Source organism: Mus pahari, chromosome 3, assembly GCF_900095145.1.
Source record: "Mus pahari chromosome 3, PAHARI_EIJ_v1.1, whole genome shotgun sequence".
Lineage (NCBI taxonomy): Eukaryota > Metazoa > Chordata > Mammalia > Rodentia > Muridae > Mus > Mus pahari.
In genome coordinates this window covers 68,870,931-68,878,785 of record NC_034592.1, presented here as the reverse complement: position 1 = coordinate 68,878,785, position 7,855 = coordinate 68,870,931, and the positions used below count along the sequence as shown (strand labels likewise).

Here is a 7,855-nt window from a genome sequence, read left to right as displayed (position 1 = left end):
TGCTGAAGGGACCCTGATATAGCGGCCTCTTGTGAGGCTATGTCAGTGCCTGGCAAACACAGAAGTGGATGCTCACAGCCAGCTATTGGATGGAACACAGGGCTTCCAGTGGAGGAGCTAGAGAAAGTACCCAAGGAGCTGAACGGGTATGCAACTCTATAGGTGGAACAATATGAACTAACCTGTACCCCCAGAGCTCATGTCTCTAGCTGCATATGTAGTAGAAGATGGCCTATTTGGCCATTATTGGCAAAGAGGCCCCTTGGTCTTGCAAACTTTATATGCCCCAGTACAGGGGAATGCCAGGGCCAAGAAGTGGGAGTCGGTGGGTAGGGGAGCAGGGGAGGGGGGAGGGTATAGGGAATTTTCGGGATAGCATTTGAAATGTAAAATAAAGGAAATATCTAATAAAAATCAATCAATCAATCAATCAATCAATCAATCAATCCAGAGGCTCACCCAGTCACGTCTTTTCTGCTTATGTTTTCATATGTGTTATGAGGATCTTAGTTTGTATACTAAGCACCCATGTGAGAACCAGGCAAGGAATCACACATCTGTAACCTCAGGGCTGGAGTTCAAACAGATAGATCCCAAAGCTTGCTAAGTAGCTATTTGAGACAATCCAGGATTGTGGAGTTTAGGGAGATAGCCTGTCCATAAGATAAAGAGAATGACTGAGGAAAACATCCAACCTACATTCTCTACCTCCACGTGTAGGTGCACATATGTGCATATGCACCTGCAATTTTCATGTGCAGCTACACACACTTGTGTACACATGTGCATATAACACACATAGACACACACACAGACACAAACATAGACATACACAGACACACACTCACAGACACACACTCACACACACACACATAGAATCATAGACAGAAACACAGACAGACAGACAGACAGACAGACACACACACACATACACACACACACACTCACATGATCTTTACTTCTTTAGAAGGATGAGGTATGTGTTGCACCATAGTAACTTTCAGGAAATTGCAGAGTTATTCAGTTATTTTCCTTTGATTTAAAAAAAAACTTCATTATATATTTAATAGGTATAAGAAATATAGAAAAAATATAAAAAGTAAGAGCTTAGAAGTAAGTTGTAACACAAAACTGAAATGTTTGAAGTATCAATTTATTGTTTATAAATTATGTAGTTTGATGTCAACCTACGAATTGTAATTTGATGAATAGAATGTTTTGTCTACATTCCCTCAGAAACTAAAGGAGAAATAATGTTATGTTTTATGTAAAGTATGTGTGCAAGACTTGAGATGTTAATTTTCTTTTCTATCTTTTTTCCTGAGGTGAACCATAAAGTCAGCCTTACAAGTTTTCCCTTTAAAAGTTATTCTCTGCACAAAAAATTAATAAAAGTGAGTGTTGTGTTATATATTGCAGATAAGCATAATTTCCAACTCATTTCATATTTTTACTTTACTTTTCTTTTTTTTAATATTTGCAAGCAAGTATTGTTAGGGGCAGTGAAAGTAGAGTAGTAATTACATTTCCCAAGGATGTTGTTCTTCACAGTGTCTCTTTGACTGTTCAGATTAAAACTATGATCAGAATAAAATTTCATACATAACTGTCTCATTTCCAAGATGTGATATAGATACAATAAAAACATTTTGAGGGTACTGGGTTTTCTCTTACCTGGCCTGATGAGCAGTGATGTCATAGTTTTGTCATTTTCCCTTTGTTTGATGTGTTTAACTATTGTGTCATTTTTTAGTGCTGTGTATTCAGTTTAGTAATAAGATAGGATCACTTTCTGTCACAATTTCTGTGTCAAGAATCCAGCACATCTCCACTGACCTTTCTGCTTAGAGTTCTAATGAAGATTTGCCACTTATATTCAGGTAACTGACTAAAATCACATTAGAGCAGATATAGGACTCATGACATTCTGTTTCTTCAAGGCCAGTGGGATAATTCTGGATTCTTTTTGCTACCATGAAGACTAATGCAGTCCAATTAAATGAATGTGTTTCCCCACCACGTTCACAGAGTTCTATGAGGTGTGTGCCTCAGGGGTAGGTATTGGGAGGCACTTTAGAATTCTGACTAACAAGTTATTTATTGTTTCAGTCTTTTTTCTTTTCTTTCTTTTTTTTTTTTTAGCATAACACTCACACCCAAAATCTCTGAATATTTAAAACTTTCTCTTTGCTTTGTTTTAGTGCCTGAGCAATACAAAGAACTATATTTTGATGATATGTATTGATAAGAGGAGTTCTGCTCTGAGTTTAATTTTGATTAGCACATGGAACAGTATGTTATGCATCTTAAGAATGATCAAACTTTCCCAGTACTTACAGACACTTAAAATGTAGATAATGTTAACATTGAAAGTTTATTTGCAAATATAATATTCAAGGTATTAAAAATTGAATCTTAAAGAGTATTGCTAGTGAGGATTGTTACTTAAGGGTTAATTGATAGAATAAGATATTTTAAGAGATACATAACAAATGAACTCTAAAATTAGGTGGAAAGTCATAGTAGAAACAGAGAGTTTTAAAAGATTTATTTGTATTATTTTTAATTGTGTGTATGTGTGTGTTTGGGGATGTGAATGTGAGTGTGTATGCCCGCAGAAGCCAATGGAGTTGGATATCCCTGGAGCTGGATTTACAGGGAGTGGTGATTCACCTGATGTGGGTTCTGAAAATTGAGCCTGGGTTTTCTGGAAGATTAGTCTATTCTCTCAACCACCAAACCATTCCTACAACCCCTAAAAAAAACCTTATTGTTAAAATAGATGTCAAAATTCTTTAATATTCAATAATATATCTCTAAGGCAGAGTAACCATAGAAGCATAATACCTATAATCATATTTTTATTTCTTTTTAAAAAGATAATGCATTAAGACTTTTATTCTTTGAAGTAAAGTTGTTATAATCAATGATGAAGTTGGTTGTGACAATAAAAAACAAATGGATTAATAAAAACCCTGTATTTTGTATTATTGGTTAGTTGCAGAGCCCTGTAAGTCAATAGAAGAGAGACTTCAAAGGAAAGGCACCATAAAAATTTAGGTGTGCATAAAGCACTGGTACACTTTTCAGATACAATCCTATAATGAGCTGGAAGTACTGTCAGAGGAATGGATTAGAGAAAAGAAGGAAAGAAAAATGACTTATAACTTTAAACTCCCATTTGCGGGCAGGTAGTGCAGGTACCAATTCTTGTCAGTCCAGCTATGCTATTACATTTATTAACTTGTGTCAGAATATTGGCCCTGTACCATCAGAGTGTGGGAAACGTTTGGCCTCTACCCTCTGTGTGTGCCTCCTCTCTTTCCCAGAAGAGATTAAAAGGGAAGTTCAGATAACTTCAGGGTATTCTCTTTAATATCAGCTTCAACTGACAGATTTTTGTGGTTAGTCTTGGCAGGTTTCTTGAAGTGTGAGATCAATGAATAACAACTCCCAGGGCTCTTAAAAAGAAAACAAAAGCTTTGAGTAATACTTGTAGAAATGTTTTGCCTGAATTTTTAAAATTATGTTTCTATCAGAGTAAATGAAAGCTCATGAAGATGAGGAATTTTGTATTTAATATGTTTTGAAACATATTTAAATGATTTAATATGTTTTCTTATTAGATATTTTCTTTACTTACACTTCAAATGCTATCTCCTTTCCTGGTTACCCCCCCAAAACCCCCTATCCCATCCCTACTTCGCCTGCTCACCAACCCACTCACTGCTGTTTTCCTGCTCTGGCATTCCCCTACACTGGGGCACTGAGCCTTCACAGGACCAAGGGCCTCTCCTCCCATTGATGCTAAACAAGGCCATCCTTTATTACATATGTGGCTGGAGACATGGGTCCCTCCATGTGTACTCTTCGGTTGGTGGTTTAGTCCCTGGGAGCTCTGGGGGTACTGGTTAGTTCATATTGTTATTCCTCCTATAGGGCTGTAAACCCCTTCATCTCCTTGGATCCTTTTTCTAGCTCCTCCATCGGGGACCCTGTGCTTATTCCAATGGTGGGCTGAGAACATCCACCTCTGTATCCTCTGTATTTGTTAGGCACTGGTAGAGCCTCTCAGGAGACAGCTATACTAAGCTCCTTTCAGCAAGCACTTGTTGACATCCACAATAGTGTCTGGGTTTAGTGACTGTATAAGGGATGAATCCCCAGGTGGGGCAGTCTCTGGATGGCTTTTTCTTCAGTCTCTGTTCCAAACTTTGTCTCTGTATCTGCTCCCATGGGTATTTTGTTCGCCTTCTAAGAAGGACTGAAATATCCACACTTTGGTCGTCCTTCTCCTTGAGCTTCATGTGGTCTGTATCAGTGGGTGCATATCATGTGTGTTCTTTTGTGATTGGGTTACCTTATTCAGGATGATATTTTCTAGTTCCATCAATTTTCCTAAGAACTTCATGAATTTAATAGCTGTTTTAAATAGCTGAGTAGTACTCCATTGTGTAAATGTACCACATTTTCTGTATCCATTCCTCTGTTGAGGGACATCTGGATTCTTTCCAGCTTCTGGTTATTATAAATAAGGCTGCTAAGATAATAGTGGAGCATGTGTCCTTATTACATGTTGGAGCATCTTCTTGGTATATGCCCAGGAGTGTTATTGCTGGGTCCTCAGGTAGTAATATGTCTNATTTTCTGAGGAACCCCCAAACTGATTTCCAGAGTGGTTGTACCAACTTTCAATCTAACCAGCAATGGAGGAGTCTTCCTCTTTCTCCACATCCTTGCCAGCATCTGCTCTCACCTGAGTTTTTGAACTTACCCGTTTTGACTGATGTGAAGTGGAATCTCAGGGTTGTATTGATTTTCATTTCCCTGATGACTAAGGATGTCGAATCTTTCTTTAGGTGCTTCTCAGCCATTCAGTATTCCTCAGTTGAGAATTCTTTGTTTAACTCTGTACCCCACTTTTAAATAGGGTTATTTGGTTCTTTGGATTTTAACTTCTTGAACTCTTTGTATATATTGGATATTAGTCCTCTATTGGATTTAGGGTTGGTAAAGATATTTTCTCAATCTGTCGATTGCCATTTTGTCCTAATGAGAGTGTCCTTTGCCTTACAGAATCTTTGCAATTTTATGAGGTCCCAATTGTCAAAATTTTTTGGCTTTTCATATGCGAACTGTATTCAGGCCCCAAAATTTAAATGCAGAATTGAACCCTGTTATTTTACTAATAAAGACATCATCATCTCTAAGAACAGTCATCTCCTTCTCAGGAGAAGCACGTCTTCTTGGCTGTCCTCACAGCCCCATCATGTCTACTTTCTTGTTAAGTTCAGCCTTGATGGCGTCTAATTCTCAGTTTGCCTCTGCAATTTTCACTTGAGCAAGAGATGGATTCGGCATTAAATCTAAATAGGACTCCAACTTCTTCTTCAGGGGTATAGTCTGCTGTTTTAATTCCGAGCGTTTCTCTGAAAGTGCCAGTAGTGACCGATGAGACAGAGACGCATCCACGCCTCTGGCTGAAAGTTGCTCCTCTGCAGCTTTGATTCCAAACTGGATTTTATGAAGTCCATGTTCTGAAGGCGACTGTCAACCTTGGCCCTTTCTGCAGACAGTTGCAACTCTGCTTTCTTGAGATCTTCTTGTAGACATTTTTCTAACACCAGCGTTGACGTCAGGTTCTTTTCCAGTTTTCCCAGTTCAAGCTTGCTTTCATTACTTTTGGATTTGGTATGAAAAAGTTCAGAAGTCAAATCATTCACTGGGGGGATAAAACTAGCTAGTGAAGTATCTTTTATTTACAGGGCAATTGCACTGTCCACCAAGGCATTCAGAAACAGGGAACCAGCCTTAGCCAGACTGGTAGGTGAAAAATTCACACTCTCCATGAGAAAGTCTTCAAGACGTTTGGTTTCGGATTCATATTCACTTGCTTTCTGTTTTAAGTCCTCTATTACCAGGCTGATGTCCCTGTCCTGGACCCTGTTGCGTTCTGAAAGGTGATATAAAAATTTCAGTCGTCCGTGAGTTCATCTCATATTGTGGAATGGGATGGTCTCCAAATACCTTTTTTAACCACTCAGCGACCTGCAATGCTTTCTCCTCTGATGCAGTCATAGCCGCCGCTCCCGCCACCTCAATCTCAAAGTCTCGAAGGGAACGCCCAGTTGTTAATCCTTGATCTTAGAGCATAAGCTATTGGTGTTCTGTTCAGGAAATTTTACCCTATGCCCATGTACTGGAGGCTTTTCTGCACTTTCTTTTCTATTAGTTTCAGGATATCTGGTTTTATGTGGAGATCCTTGATCTACTTGAGTTTTGTACAAGGAGATAAGAATGGATCGATTTGCATTCTTTTACATGCTAACTGCCAGTTGAACCACCAAAATTTGTTAAAAATGCTGTCTTTTTTTCCACTGGATGGTTTTAGCTCCTTTGTCAAAAATCAAGTGACCATAGATGTGTGGGATCATTTCTGTGTTTTCAATTCTATTCCATTGGTCTTCCTGCCTGTCATTGTCCCAATTCCATGCAGTTTTTAATCACAATTTGCAAATTGCTCTTCCTAACTCTATGAAGAATTGGAATTTTGATGGGGGTTGCATTGAATTTGTAGATTGCTTTTGGCAAGATGGCCACTTTTACTATATTAATCCTGCCAATCCATGAGCATAGGGATTCTTTCCATCTTCTGAGATCTTTGATTTCTTTCTTTAGAGACTTGACGTTCTTGTCATACAGATCTTTCACTTGCTTATTTAGAGTCATACCAAGGTATTTTATATTATTTGTGACTATTTTGAAGGGTGTCATTTCCCTAATTTCATTAGCCTGTTTATCCTTTGAGTAGAGAAATGTCACTGATTTGTATGAGTTAATTTTTTATCCAGCTACTTTACTGGAGTTATTTATCAGGTTTAGGAGTTCTTTGGTGGAATTTTTTGGGTCACTTATGTATACTATCATATCATCTGCAAATAGTGATATTTTTACTTCTTACTTTCCAATTTGTATCGCTTTGACCCCCTTTTGTTGTCTAATTGCTTTATGTAGAACTTCAAGTACTATATTTAATAAATAGGGGAGAGAGGGCAGCCTTGTCTATTCCCTGATTTTAGTGGGATTGCTTCCAGTTTCTCACCATTTAGTTTTATGTTGGCTACGGGTTTGCTGTAGATTGCTTTTATTATGTTTAGGTATGGGCCTTGAATTCCTGATAGTTCCAAGACTTTTATCATGAAGGGATGTTGAATTTTGTCAAATGCTTTCTCAGCATCTAATGAAATGATTATGTGGTTTTTCTTTGAGTTTCTTTATATAGTGGATTATACTGATGGATTTCTGTATATTGAACCATCTCTGCATCCCTGGGATGAAGCCTACTTGATCATGATGGATCGTCATTTCGATGTGTTCTTGGATTCGGTGAGTGAGAATTTTATTGAGTATATTTGCATCTATTCCTAAGGGAAAATGATCTGAAGTTCTCTTTCTTTATTGGGTCTATGTGTGGTTTAGGTATCAGAATAATTGTGGCTTCATAGAATAAATTGGGTAGTGTTCCTTCTGTTTTTATTTTGTGGAATAGTTGGAAGAGTATTGGTCTTAGGTCTTCTTTTAAGGTCTGACAGAACTCTGCACTAAACCCATCTGTTCCAGGGCTTTTTTGTTGGAAGAGTATTAATGGCTGTTTCTATTTCTTTAGGGGTTATGAGACTGTTGAGATCATTTATCTCATCCTGATTTAACTTTGGTACCTGGTATCTGTCAAGAAAATTGTCCATTTCAACCAGGTTTTCCAGTTTTGTTGAGTATAGGGTTTTGATGTGATGATTTTTTTGAATTTCCTCAGTTTCTGTTTTATGTCTCCTTTTCATTTCTGATTTTGTTAATT

The 7,855-nt window shown here is 37.8% G+C and overlaps 1 pseudogene; it reads right to left on the bottom strand.

The window, feature by feature from the left end:
• Positions 1 to 5,256: 5,256 nt before the first annotated feature.
• LOC110319533 lies at positions 5,257 to 6,078 on the bottom strand (annotated as a pseudogene).
• Between the last annotated feature and the right edge of the window lie 1,777 nt (positions 6,079 to 7,855).